This window comes from Macrobrachium nipponense, chromosome 30, assembly GCF_015104395.2.
Source record: "Macrobrachium nipponense isolate FS-2020 chromosome 30, ASM1510439v2, whole genome shotgun sequence".
NCBI classification, from domain to species: Eukaryota; Metazoa; Arthropoda; class Malacostraca; order Decapoda; family Palaemonidae; genus Macrobrachium; species Macrobrachium nipponense.
The window spans coordinates 70,995,029-71,010,585 of record NC_087218.1 but is presented as its reverse complement, the minus strand read 5'-3'; the positions used below and the strand labels follow the sequence as shown (position 1 = coordinate 71,010,585).

At 35.4% G+C, this 15,557-nt stretch overlaps 1 long non-coding RNA gene and 2 other non-coding genes across 4 annotated transcripts; 1 reads left to right on the top strand and 2 right to left on the bottom strand.

The window, feature by feature from the left end:
- Positions 1 to 9,069: 9,069 nt before the first annotated feature.
- On the top strand, positions 9,070 to 13,221 carry LOC135202083 (uncharacterized). 2 transcript variants are annotated; one of them, XR_010311679.1, is made up of 3 exons: positions 9,070 to 9,665; positions 11,490 to 11,643; positions 13,166 to 13,221. It is a non-coding gene; the product is annotated as an uncharacterized LOC135202083 (long non-coding RNA). The 2 variants fall into 2 exon arrangements; XR_010311680.1 differs by lacking the exon at positions 9,070 to 9,665 and adding an exon at positions 9,924 to 11,225.
- On the bottom strand, positions 9,538 to 9,609 carry Trnae-cuc (transfer RNA glutamic acid (anticodon CUC)). Its single transcript has one exon. It is a non-coding gene; the product is annotated as a tRNA-Glu (tRNA).
- Positions 11,516 to 11,587, bottom strand: Trnae-cuc (transfer RNA glutamic acid (anticodon CUC)). The gene has a single exon. It is a non-coding gene; the product is annotated as a tRNA-Glu (tRNA).
- Positions 13,222 to 15,557: the final 2,336 nt, after the last annotated feature.

The following is a 15,557-nucleotide window of genomic DNA, read 5'->3' as shown; positions in this document are numbered from 1 at the left end:
TCACTGGAAAAGTCAATTCTGGTACTTTAAATAGATACATGACAAATACACAATCCTTAAGGGCGGCACACTAAACGAGAGGCAATGTAAAAAAATGCAGACAAGATATGAAAAAACATTTAACTCCAGTTAAATGAAAAAGAGGATAAAATTTCAAAAGTATCCACGAGACAGAATGATGAAATGACGAAACCACAATCTTGGACTCTATCTTATATCAGTGAGTCTGTCACAAATACTGAAGACATCAAAACTTATCAGTTAAGAATGGAGTTTAACTTTTTCATGCAAAGCTTCAAAGTAACGGGAACTGGAAGATACTTTTTCATGCAAAGCTTCAAAGTAACGGGAACTGGAAGATACTTTTTCATGCAAAGCTTCAAAGTAACGAGAACTGGAAGATTAGAAGACAATGGCAAAGGTTGAGAGCAGAATGACAGAACCATACATCAGTAGACCCAGCTATCCCTTAATTGCATAATTCCAAAGAATAAAAGAAAGCAAAGAGTTATGTGGCAACCAGAAAGGGCGAAGAAATCTCCCTAATCATCTTAGAGAAGAAGTGATTAAATAGTACCTGCAGCAAAAGAAACAAGGCGCAATCCGACCACCTGCTTACTCAGGAAGAGTGCAAGATTTTCCTCTCATGCTGTAAACATTATACTCCTAACTTAACGTGAAGTGGTCTTCGTAATTAATAAACATAATTAGTCTACTCATAATATTAACAACAGGGATAAAATAAAAAGGACACAAATTAAACATGTTCATATATTTTCAGTTATAAGTGGAAACACAAAATAGTTGAACAGAAATACAGCATCTAAATTCAGTAATTCAAATAAATTAAAACGTGCTAAAATTTACGGACAAAAAGCCCCCTTATTTCACCAACGAATGTTTCAAGTGTTATATTTTATTATAAATAATTTTCTGTACTGTTTAACATGCACATTATTTATCTTTTACATTTTTATTCTAATAAATAAATCATAAATATCTTTAATTCCTGTCCCTTTTACTCAGACCATTTAGGCTTTTTTATCCCCCAACAAGGACAACAAACTACAAAGTAGTTTGTAGGCTTATTCCCAAAGTAAGGGAAAAAATGGAGAGCCAACTACCAGAGAAAGGACTATAGTTCGAAGTTGTACTGGCCATACATATACGGTATAAATTATTTATCTATACACTTTACCAAAACGTTTATGAGAACATGGATTTAGAGCTCCCTTCCCGCAGTCTCAAACTCTTCCTAAGAACACGCAATGAAGTCCCAAACTGGATTTCTGAACTCTTACTCATGCGTTGACTACAAGTAGTTACGAAATGTAATCACTTAAGATTCTATTATGATAGTTTTTTTCTCTTTATTAAGGGAATGTATTAGATCCCGTCAGTTTTTGTTGTAGAATTACTATTTATTATATAGTTTACATTTTTAAGGACATCTTGTTCCAGATTATATCGAGGTCATACAAAGTTTTGGATGAGAATGTCAATAAGTCATTGATGCTCCTACGTATTTTCTTAAATGCATAAGCATGAGGAAAACATTTTTTTAAAATGTCTCCCTCTGAGAAGTCTTGAGGGACCTTTGCTCAATACGTCCTCCCTCCTTATTCGACGGATCTGCGAGGAGTAACTGCGTCATTATTTCTATTTGGAGGTTTGAATTTAGTCATTACAACACTTGTGCATCATTACTGGCCTTGACTGGAATGTTTTTACAATAGTATCTATAAGTTTGGGCCAGTAATGCTACTTTTGGAGACATTCAGAGGCTTTTAATGAAGTTAGCCCATGAAGCAAAATCCCTCATGAAACTTGAAGCATTTCGAGAGGTAAATAAGTTAAAACAAATCTATTAGTATTTAGACATCTATTGCATTATGGAATTCAGTAATCTTAACTTTGCACTCACAATCTGCTTTTGGTTTTTCCATAAAGTAAGTAAAATCTTGATGTGCAGCAGCACCATCTGAGAGAATATTGCAAACATCAAAGTGTTTATGATCAGATGTAACTTTAACTTAATCCTTTGCACTAAGTCATAAATTTTCATGCTATCAAACAAAGCTTCATAGTCCAAGGACTTGGGATACATGTGCTATACCAAACATATATATTTCCTTTTGAATACTTTTTTTATCAATCTAGCATCCCGGGGTTTGGGTTTAGTCACGTCAATAATAGTGTAGATAAAATACCTGGGCCTTGACCTCTTGACAGGGGTTAGGACCATCTACAGAATGAACACAGGTCCAGAGCTGAGCAGGGGAAGAGACAGTGGATCCATAACAAGTTGAAATAAGAAAAATGTAAAGGATAACTTAATGAGAATATTTAAAATGTCATTAGGTATTCTGGAAATTCGCTGGGTCTACAATGGGCAGCGAGAGTTCACTATACCCTGATGGTCCACTCCATACCCTACCTGTAATTGGTAGCACTAAAACAGAGGAGCACAGGTGTACGCCAAACCTGCCTGGTAGGTCAAAGACCATGTGAACATGTAATCCTTCTCCCTTTATGCTATGATGTAATGGGCTTTTTCCCCCTTTGCTAGAGGAGATGCTAGAAAACAACAGACGTGACTCTATAAAGAATGAAAAGTTATAACTGTCAAGGAAAACTCATGAGAACGGGTGTTATGAGTAGTCTGATATGTTATGTTATTCAACCTGCGAGCAAGGAGCACAAACAGGAATAGTACTTAAGGAGATTAGGAAAAAAGGAGCCACCTGGTGAAAGTGAAAATGTATCGAGAATAAGGGAAAGCCAAAGTTATTGAGCAAAGAATTGCCTTTGATTCAATGTAGTCGAGCTAAGAGACAGATGATGAAGAATCCCATTTATGAAAGTAAGATTTACAATAACAAATCAGGCAAACATATCACTAGGATGAAGAGAACTTGTGGCATCTAAACAATGCAAGATTTTCTAAGAAGCAGATATAGCAATTTGAAAGAAGAGAAGTGGGTCCTGAAAGTCGTATAAATCTGATTTTCAACTAGTATTTTGGAAGATGCTGGTAGCCTCATGTCCATATTGGCTATGACTTACTAGTATATTCAACTAAGTATCAGGTACAAATTCACTGCTTAGATTAACGGAAGTCCAATAAATTTTAACGAAATGCTCCTATATAAGAGCCAGATACAGGCAAGACAGACAAACACTTAGAACATGTAGTCATAAGAAGATGAACTTACACTTCTAAGAGCAAGCACGAAGATTCAAAGACAATAAAAGCACCACTGCCATTTATACTCTAACTGGTTCACTTAAGGTAGATTCTTGGGTGATCCCTATGCCTACGAGACGTTAGTTTGGCGGCCGCTGATTGGCTGGAAGCTGCCTACCTCCCGGTACCAGCCAATCAGCAGCCATCAAACAAACGTCTCGTAAGAATAAGGCTCATCCGAGAATCTACCTTAAGTGAATCAGTTATCGTTGATAGAACATTTCCTGCTCCTTGTCCTTGGTACAGCACGATACTTACTTTTTTATTTTCTTTTGCTTGTTTGTTTTTGTTTTTGTTTGCAAGTAGACCTCAACCACTTGATAATGTCCCATCGAATTCATACAAATGGCAAATAAATAAGGCAAGCATCTATAGATGGTTCACTTAAGGTAGATTCTTAGATGAACCCTATGCTTAAGAGACCTTTGTTTGGTGACAGTTGATTGGCTGGTACCGGGAGGTAGGCAGCTCCCAGCCAATCAGCGGCCGCCAAACAAACGTCTCGTAGGCATAGGAATCACCCAAGGATCCTCCTTAAGTAAACCAGCTATAGTATAAGAAATTACAAATGTTCAAGATAAACAAAAATAGAAACAAAGGAAACAAAGTTTTTCCCGTAAACTATTTACATAAATAAAACCGAGAACTATCAACGCCCCCTTGTTCACTTCTTCCATTATCTTAATGCGCCCAGTAGTTGCCTGCCCTTGTCCTCTTAAAAGGATTACGCCCCGTGAATGATCTCCATTAATTAGCCCAATCATCAATTTGACACAAGGTCAAAAGATGATAGACGTTCAATGGAAGTGTATACAAGTTCTTCACAATGAAGCTGCACGGGGTCGGTAGTCGCAAATTGCAAGCAAATGAAGATAGAAAGTATATAATAAGTGTAACTATTACTCACTGGAAGACAACTATATTGCAGTATGGACCGAAAAGACGCTATGAACGAACCCATGGTTTTTACAGAAGACTTACGATTTGATACGTAATATTAACCCCAGTTACAGCAGGACATCTTAGCTAAGTTCATACACACACACAGTCAGCTGATAACCGAAATGAACTTACAATGAAACATGTATCCAACACTTTAATAATCTGTTCTACCAGGCCAGCTACTTGTTGAACCACCCCTCTAAAATTTGGTATATAACTTTTTTCATCCTTTCATAAAATATAAACTGTCTAAACAAATAATGACTGCAGAAACCTCTGACAGGGCAAGAGTTGTATAGTGAGTGGCTAAACATCTGTCATTAAATCTGAACTATAATAAATACTTGTTAATAAAACAAAATTAGGTCGTGGGAGGTATACTCTGTCCACTTCAACATGCAAGATGTACTGTAACAAGGCGTGATCCGACCTCCGGCTTACTCTGGGAACGTGCTAAAATCTAGGTAAATAGCGCCTTGTTTCACCAACGAAAATTAAAATAAATAAGCTATATTTTACTAGAAATAATTGTTCTGCACTGTTTAACATACTCATTATTTTTGACATTTTCAGTCTGATAAATATCATAAATATCCTATCCTAAAATTCCTGTGTCTTTAACTCAACTCGAAACACCTTTTTCATGTCTTTTTAGGCTTTCCTATCCCCCCAACAAGAACAAAAACGACAAGAAAAGCAACACCAAAGTAGTTTGTATGGAGTAGTACAATGCATCTCGCATGCATTGTACTACTCCATAAATAAGAGAGAATTACTGAACTGGTTTAGCATTATAAACGTCTCCAATGAAATACAAAAAAAACAAAAATTTTCTTTTTAGAATTAAGACTTGTAATTAGAATGCTTCAATAAAAATAGTCATACCTTAGGAGTGTTTTGCGCAATTGGGACGCGAAACAAATTCCATTACTATACCTCTTATGAAAGGTATAACGATATGCGAATGTAACATCTACTTGTGACAATATGGTATAAGCATCTGCTGTAAACGCTGTAAGTCCCCCAGCCTATATACAAAATGTTAAAACAACTACGCCATTAAAGGCTGCTCTAAATCGTGCTAGTAGCTGAAAATTTATGCTCTGGTCCCACATGGGTTGATTACAGCTGGACGCCCCCTCATTACGAGAAGAAGAGCGAGAGAGAAGGAGAGAAGAGAGAAGAAGAGGAGAGAGAGAGAGAGAGAGAGAGCGGCTGCAGTTATAAAGATGTTGACATTACTATTTAAACTATTATTTACATAACTGATCATAATACTTACTTTTACTCTAGTATACCCTGCTGCTAGAAGCTACTATTGCTGATATCACAACCTCCTGGTAATAAAACTAGAATTGTAGTAATGACAAGACTTTTAAGATTCGTTGACTTTTTATTTTAATTTCCTATATGTTGTAACAACAGGCTTCTTTGTAGTCCCAATTTCTCAGACCCAGCAGACAGATGACGTTTATGGGGATATTCGAGTCTGCACAGTTGCTTTCACTTAACTCGGTGTCCCATGAGAAAGACAACATTTGCATGAAACCCTGGCTTCACGGAGAGAGGAGAGAGAGAGAGAGAGAGAGAGAGAGAGAGAGAGAGAGGGCACGTTATCGTCAGCTTTCGTACAGTAACCATGTATTATCAAGAAGAATAACCGAGACTTAGCTTTAACAAGGAAGCAAATGGCATTTTTTACCTTGACACGTAAACAGATAAAGAATCATATTGATAAATTTGAAAGACTACTTAGGGGAATTACCTATCAGCATTCCTATACTATACTATAACATCTAATTCTAATTTCGAAGATACTGGCTACATCCTTATTTATGGTACTTGTGCTACTTCTAGTATATATGTACGTATTCACTAACTGCCCAAAGAAATTGTCTGAAATAAAGTTTGTAATTACTACTATAAATCTACTTGCTCTAAAACAGGCTTAACTAGTATATATGAGAGAGAGAGAGAGAGAGAGAGAGAGAGAGAGAGAGAGAGAGAGAGGATCTACCACTGAACCACATGCTTCACGATTACGAAAACAGACGGCTCAACAGAAGGAATTTGGTGCCACACCGCAGGGCGACCACTCTGTGCTATTTTGGCTCTGGCTCCAAGTGCAGAGGCACCAGAAGGAGCCCAAGGGTACTTTGACAAATAAATGCCAAAATACTTTATGAATAAGAGTCGTTTAGTTACTGGGATAGGCGGCTTTCATCTGCTAGAGAGCGGTTCGAGACCCTGCACAGGAATAAATTTTTAGTTAAGCTATCTGGATAAGAACACAATACATAACAAAAGGCAGTAGTATTTCACCTTGACGTTAACTTTCAATATCACTAAAAAACAACTCTTAAAAAAAAAGAAAAAAAAATTCGTTTTACTCTAACACTGAAAACGTTCTATCAACCAAACAAACTTTTTTCTTGTTTTCTTTAATTTTCTTTGTATATTAAAACGAAGTCTAGGGTATGAGACGGCACGAGATTAGTTTGGCAATAAGAGTTGTAAGTTTGTCAAAAAGATCATTCTTTTCCAAAAGATAGGGTTCAATCTACACAAGAGAGATCAAAGAAACACGATACAACTGAGCCGTTAAAATTCTTTAAATACAAAATGCACTGTTTCATTGCTGTAGACCAAGGGTCCCCAACCTTTTTCTTCTTCTGTACCCACTTAGGAATTTTTATAGATTCCTGTGTACAAATAAAAATTAAGGATGAAAAAGACAAACAATGAAATTGATGTAGTGATATAGTCACACCATTTACTAGGCGTCAGGGTCGGTAGGACTGAGTGACTCAAGCCAGTCATCATGCAGTCCGCCAAGGGTACAGATTACAGCCACGGGAAGTACCATAATAGTAAAAAATAAATGGCAGTCACACTACTCTTGATATATATTAAGTGAAAGCTTTGCTTACTAAAATGAGGAAATAGAGAAAAACAAACAAAGAAAAGACAAACTAATCTACCCACCTAAAAAGAAGAACAAAGAAGTTTGTACTTACTCCCCGAATAAGCGACAATTCTTTCCTTTAATTAACCAACAAAATTTCACTTTAACAAGGACTTTAACAATATTTAATAATACTAACTCTGAAATACTAAATCCTACTTTCTGGAGTTGTCAAAATTAGGCTGTACTTTGTAATTGGACTGTTTGGTTTATAATATGTATGAAAAATACTTTGATTTCTATTTCTCCCAATGGCTTAGTGTTCAGTTACAACTTGGTTTCTTGTCAGTCATAAGAGTATAGGCTGTAATTTAGTCCACTTTGTTCATTTTAGATTAAGCTAGCTGTGCGCTATCACAGGTATTGCTTCAGAGCATCTCTTGATTTTATTGTAGCTCATTCATGTCATAGGTGAGACGATATTCATAGCAGTTACATTCCTCTTTTATGTTATTAATGTACTTTCCACATCTGGATTTAGATCAGGTTCAAGTTTTATTACTTCCAGTACAGAAAGAAATGAAGGAAAAGATTTTCCAGTACCGGGAATTGAGCCAGGGCCTCACGGGTGAGAGCTGCGTATTCTAGCCACTAGACCACATGTAATAACGGGGCCACCGGCCCCCGTTATTCACTTAGGTAGCGATAAGCCAAAAGCGGTAGGCACTGGCAATACCTTGTCCCTCCCCCCCCCCTCTCTCTCTCTCCTGATACCCAACTCTGGCAATAGCCTTCCTCTCTCTCTCTCTCTCTCTCTCTCTCTCTCCTTCATTATCTAAGGTCACCAAATCAGAGTCGGAACTACAAAAATAGACATTTATTGGAAGCAGAGTATTAATTGAATAACTCAGATTCTTACAGGATAATTAAATGGAATGATAACTCAAAATTCAGATACTCAGAGAACCCCCGGTATTTTAACAGTCTTAATCAGTAATTAGTCACACCATTTATCCCTTCTCCAAAATATAGTTCCCCTACCAGAATACAGTCCCCTCCACTAGATCTGCCTGTTAAAAAGACAGGAGGGACAAACTGATAAGCACACACAGTTGTAAAGACAAAGTGAAAAGATTAAATGAAATAGAACATCTTTACAAAATATCAAAAATACAGTTAAGCCACATCTGAGTCTAAAGCAAAGTAATTCTTACCCATCTCAGCCCAGAATCTCACAAGCAGAAATAAAAACACGTTGTAGAGCCATCCAGGCTCTTTCTCTCCAAGGCAACCGTCTCCATCCTTCTGGCTAATTACCTGCCATTCTGAATGGACATAGCTTGTACCTACATACGAACTCACACTCAAAAGTTCGGAATGCACACGCCCCAGGTAACTGGTTGCAGCCAGTTTTCAAAGGCCCCTTGGACAAGCTCCCATGGTACTGATTTGCTAGGTAGAAACTTTGACATCACGCCACCAAAAAAGATACATCAGCATTCTTAACCTGTCGCTCAGACTCTCTGTCTCCAGGGAAGTTGAATGATGAATCACCAATTTCTAAGGAATGTCAAGGCACGACATACAACAATATCTCATACATCAGTCTTTATATAACACATGGAACTTGCGCGTTAACATTTAACACAAAAATTCTTTCCTTTTATTAACATACTCAATTTCTCTTTTCCTTTGGTACCAAAACTATTAACAATATTTAATGATACTAACACTGAAAAACTAAAGTCTACTTGCTAGTGTTGACAAAACTAAGTTGAATTTTATAAGTGTACAGTTAATTACAAAATGTTAAATAGATAGTTGCGAATTACAAAATAATTAATGTTCAAAAAGGATATAATATTCCTTAATGGTAGAAACCTGTTTTGTAAATTTCTTGTTATAACTCAATTTATAAATTTAACAGGCTAGTATAATAGGGCTCCTAATTCTTAGTCCCGATTTCCAGGACAAGTTCGAAGGCCACAGACTCCAACCCCTAGATTGTTTAATGTCATAACTTAGGCCATGAAGCTCTCCAACTCTCTTCGAAGAAGCCAAGACCAACAGGAAAAATGTATTCAGTCATATTCTTGACTGACGATTGTAGTAGTGGCTCTAATGGCGCTCAAGTGAGACTACTCAGGACCAGAGTAAGATCCCCCATCAGTGGGGCAGAACCAACCACATGGCAGCCCTACAACTTGTTTTCTTGTTATTCATAATATAGTATAGTCTGAAATTTACATCAATTTATTCAGTGTGCTAGCAAAGGTAGTAATTTAGAATATTAACTGATTTTATCTCTTTCATGTCAAAGTTGAGAAGATATTGATAGAAATTACATTATTCTTCAATGTTTTTAATGTAATTTCCACATCTGGAATTACTTAAGCATCATACTTCATTACTTCCAGTATGCACTTTAGTGAATGAAAAGGCTTTCCCGTACCGGGAATCGAACCCGGGCCTCGCGGGTGAGAGCCGCGTATCCTAGCCACTAGACCACACGGGACATGCTCATTAACATTTATCACAAAATAAATCGTGATCCGACCTCCAGCTTAGTCGGTAAGTGTGCAACATTATTCTCTCAAGCATAAGTTGTAAACAATATATTCCAAACTTAACATAATTGAAAACGTCCTCGAATGTACAAATAGATCTTTGTTTCAAATACAAAAATTAAAATATATAAATAAAATCTTATAAATAATTTCTCGGTAATGATTAACATTAACATTATTTATTTTTTACTTTTATATTCTTATAAACAGGTCATAAATATCCTATCCACAAAATCCTGCATCTTAAAATCAGTGCTAAACACATTTTTCACAACTTTTTAGGGTGTTCCTCAGACCTTTTCTACCCAACTAACAAGAACAAAAAACAACGACAACAAAGTAGTTTGTAGGCTTACTCCCCAATAAGCAACAATTCTTTCCTTTAATTAACCTATTCACTTTCTCTTTTCCTTTGGTACCAAAGACTTTAACAATATCTAATAATACTAACTCTGAAATGGTAAACCCTACTTGCTGGTGTTGACAAAATTAGGCTGTATTTTGAAATTGCACTGTTATCCAAAGTGATACAGTGATACAGCTTTACCTTAACAATCTTTCTCTTAAAAAGTTATGAAATATTACTTAATGGCATAAATTGTTTAGAAAATTCCCTGTTATAACTTATCAACGTAAAAGGAGTTTGATAATATATCTCAAAAATGCTTTGATTTCCATTTTTACCACTGGATTAAGGTATTCAGTTACAACTTGTTTTCTTGTCAATCATAAAAGAATAGTTTTAATTTTATTCCAGTTTGTTCATTTTAGATTAAGCTAAATTTGTGCTAGCACAGGTATTGCTTCAGAGCACCCTTAATTTTACTGTATCTCATCCGTGTCATAGTTGAGACGATGTTGATAGCGGTTACATTCCTCTTTTATGTTATTGATGTAAGTTCCACATCTGGAATTATCCCAGATTCAAATTTTATTATTTCCAGTACAGAAAGAAGGGAATGAAAAGCCTTTCCCGTACCGGGAATCGAACCTGGGCCTCGCAGGTGAGAGCCACGTATCCTAGCCACTAGACCACACAAGACTTGCTCATTAACATTTAACACAAAAAATTCTTTCCTTTTATTAACATACTCAATTCCTCTTTTCCTTTGGTACCAAAACTATAAACAATATTTAATGATACTAACTCTGAAAAGCTAATGTCTACTTGCTAGTGTTGACAATATTATGTTGAATTTTATAATTAGACAGTTATAAAAAATGTTATATAGATAGTTGTGAATTACAAAACATTCATGTTCAATAAGGATGTAATATTCCTTAATGGTAGAAAACTAATTTGCAAATGTCTTATGACTCAATTTATCAATTTAACAGGCTAGTTTGATAGGGCTTCTAATTCTTAGTCAAGAATTCCAGGATAAATTCAAAGACCACAGACCCCAACTTCTAGTTTGTTTACTGTCATAACTTAGGATATTAAGCTCTCCAATTCTCTTCGAAGAAGCCAAGACCATCAGGAAAAATGTATTCAGTCATATTCTTGACTGACGATTGTAGTAGTGGCTCTAATGGCGCTCAAGTGAGACTACTCAGGACCAGAGTAAGATCCCACATCAGTGGGGCAGAACCAACCACATGGCAGCCCTACAACTTGTTTTCTTCTTATTCATAATATAGTATAGTCTGAAATTTACATCAATTTATTCAGTGTGCTAGCAAAGGTAGTAATTTAGAATATTAACTGATTTTATCTCTTTCATGTCAAAGTTGAGAAGATATTGATAGAAATTACATTATTCTTCAATGTTTTTAATGTAATTTCCACATCTGGAATTACTTAAGCATCATACTTCATTACTTCCAGTATGCACTTTAGTGAATGAAAAGGCTTTCCCGTACCGGGAATCGAACCCGGGCCTCGCGGGTGAGAGCCGCGTATCCTAGCCACTAGACCACACGGGACATGCTCATTAACATTTAACACAAAATAAAGCGTGATCCGACCTCCAGCTTAGTCGGTAAGTGTGCAACGTTATTCTCTCAAGCATTAGTTGTAAACAATATATTCCAAACTTACCCCCAATAAGCAACAATTCTTTCCTTTAATTAACCTATTCACTTTCTCTTTTCCTTTGGTACCAAAGACTTTAACAATATCTATAATACTAACTCTGAAATGCTAAACCCTACTTGCTGGTGTTGACAAAATTAGGCTGTATTTTGAAATTGCACTGTTATCCAAAGTGATAAAGTGATACAGCTTTACCTTAACAATCTTTCTCTTAAAAAGTTATGAAATATTACTTAATGGCATAAATTGTTTAGAAAATTCCCTGTTATAACTTATCAACGTAAAAGGAGTTTGATAATATATCTCAAAAATGCTTTGATTTCCATTTTTATCATTGGATTAAGGTATTCAGTTACAACTTGTTTTCTTGTCAATCATAATAGAATAGTTTTAATTTTATTCCAGTTTGTTCATTTTAGATTAAGCTAACTGTGTGCTAGCACAGGTATTGCTTCAGAGCACCCTTAATTTTACTGTATCTCATCTGTGTCATAGGTGAGACGATGTTGATAGCGGTTACATTCCTCTTTTATGATTGATGTAAGTTCCACATCTGTAATTATCCCAGATTCAAATTTTATTATTTCCAGTACAGAGAGAAGGGAATGAAAAGCCTTTCCCGTACCGGCAATCGAACCTGGGCCTCGGGTGAGAGCCACGTTTCCTAGCCACTGGACCACAAGACTTAAGCATTAACATTTAACACAAAAAATTCTTTCCTTTTATTAACTTACACTCCTTCTTTTACTTTGGGTACCAAAACTATAAACAATATTTAATGATACTAACTCTGAAAAGCTAAAGTCTACTTGCTAGTGTTGACAATATTATGTTGAATTTTATAATTAGACAGTTATCAAAAATGTTATATAGATAGTTGTGAATTACAAAACATTCATGTTCAATAAGGATGTAATATTCCTTAATGGTAGAAAACCAATTTGCAAATGTCTTATGACTCAATTAATCAATTTAACAGGATAGTTTGATAGGGCTTCTAATTCTTAGTCAAGAATTCCAGGATAAATTCAAAGACCACAGACCCCAACTTCTAGTTTGTTTACTGTCATAACTTAGGATATTAAGCTCTCCAATTCTCTTCGAAGAAGCCAAGACCAACAGGAAAAATGTATTCAGTCATATTCTTGACTGACGATTGTAGTAGTGGATCTAATGGCGCTCAAGTGAGACTACTCAGGACCAGAGTAAGATCCCACATCAGTGGGGCAGAACCAACCACATTGCAGCACTACAACTTGTTTTCTTGTTATTCATAATATAGTATAGTCTGAAAATTACATCAATTTATTCAGTGTGCTAGCAAAGGTAGTAATTTAGAATATTAACTGATTTTATCTCTTTCATGTCAAAGTTGGGAAGATATTGATAGTAATTACATTATTCTTCAATGTTTTTAATGTAATTTCCACATCTGGAATTACTTAAGCATCATACTTCATTACTTCCAGTATGCACTTTAGTGAATGAAAAGGCTTTCCCGTACCGGGAATCGAACCCAGGCCTCTTTGCGGGTGAGAGCGAGTATCCTAGCCACTAGACCACACGGGACATGCTCATTATCATTTAACACAAAATAAAGCGTGATCCGACCTCCAGCTTAGTCGGTAAGTGTGCAACGTTATTCTCTCAAGCATAAGTTGTAAACACTATATTCCAAACTTAACATAAATGAAAACGTCCTCGAATCTACAAATAGAACTTTGTTTCACATATACAAAAATTAAAATATATAATTAAAATCTTATAAATAATTTCTCTGTAATGATTAACATTAACATTATTTATTTTTTACATTATAATTCTAATAAACAAGTCATAAATATCTATCCACAAAATCACGTTATCTTATAATCAATGCAAACACATTTTCACAAACCTTTTTGTTTAGTGTGTCAGACCTTGTACCCAATTAACAAGAACAAAAAACAATGACAACAAAGTAGTTTGTATGCTTACTCCCCAATAAGCAACAATTCTTTCCTTTAATTAACCTATTCACTTTCTCTTTTCCTTTGGTACCAAAGACTTTAACAATATCTAATAATACTAACTCTGAAATGGTATACCCTACTTGCTGGTGTTGACAAAATTAGGCTGTATTTTGAAATTGCACTGTTATCCAAAGTGATAAAGTGATACAGCTTTACCTTAACAATCTTTCTCTTAAAAAGTTAGGAAATATTACTTAATGCCATAAATTGTTTAGAAAATTCCATGTTATAACTTATCAACGTAAAAGGAGTTTGATAATATATCTCAAAAATGCTTTGATTTCCATTTTTACCACTGGATTAAGGTATTCAGTTACAACTTGTTTTCTTGTCAATCATAATAGAATAGTTTTAATTTTATTCCAGTTTGTTCATTTTAGATTTAGCTAACTGTGTGCTAGCACAGGTATTGCTTCAGAGCATCCTTAATTTTACTGTATCTCATCCGTGTCATAGGTGAGACGATGTTGATAGCGGTTACATTCCCCTTTTATGTTATTGATGTAAGTTCCACATCTGGAATTATCAGAGATTAAAAATTTTATATTCCAGTACAGAAAGAAGGGAATGAAAAGCCTTTCCCGTACCGGGAATCGAACCTGGGCCTCGCGGGTGAGAGCCACGTATCCTAGCCACTAGACCACACAAGACTTGCTCATTAACATTTAACACAAAAAATTCTTTCCTTTTATTAACTTACTCAATTCCACTTTTCCTTTGGTACCAACACTATAAACAATATTTAATGATACTAACTCTGAAAAGCTAAAGTCTACTTGCTAGTGTTGACAATATTATGTTGAATTTTATAATTAGACAGTTATCAAAAATGTTATATAGATAGTTGTGAATTACAAAACATTCATGTTCAATAAGGATTGTAATATTCCTAATGGTAGAAAAACTAATTTGCAAATGTCCTTTATGATTCAATTTATCAATTTTAACAGGCGAGTTTGATAGGGCTTCTAATTCTTTAGTCAGGAATTCCAGGATAAATTCAAAGACCACAGACCCCAAACCTTCTAGTTTGTTACTGTCATAACTTTAGGATATTAAGGGCTCTCCAATCTCTTCGAAGAAGCCAAGGACCATCAGGAAAAATGTATTCAGTCATATTCTTTGACTGACGATTGTAGTAGTGGCTCTAATGGCGCTCAAGTGAGACTACTCAGGGACCAGAGTTAAGATCCACATCAGTGGGAGGGGCAGAACAAACCACATGGCAGCACTACACCTTGTTTCTTCTTATTTCATAGTATAGTTATAGTCTGAAATTACATAAATTTATTCAGTGTGCTAGCAAAGGTAGTAATTTAGAATATAAACTGATTTTATCTCTTTCATGTCAAAGTGAGAAGATATTGATAGTAATTACATTATTCTTCAATGTTTTTAATGTAATATCCACATCTGGAATTACTTAAGCATCATACTTCATTACTTTCAGTATGCACTTTAGTGAATGAAAAGGCTTTCCCGTACCGGGAATCGAACCCGTTCCTCGGCGGGGTGAGAGCCGCGTATCCTAGCCACTAGACCACACGGGACATGCCTCATTAACATTTAACACAAAATAAAGCGTGATCCGACCGCCCCCAGCTAGTCGGTAAGTGATGCAACGTTATTCTCTCAAGCTAAGATGTAAAACAATATATTCCAAACTTAACATAAATGAAAACGTCCTCGAATCTACAAATAGAACTTTGTTTCACATACAAAAATTAAAATATATAATTAAAATCTTCTAAATAATTTCTCTGTAATGATTAACATTAACATTATTTATTTTTTACATTTATATTCTAATAAACAAGTCATAAATATCCTATCCACAAAATCCTGTATC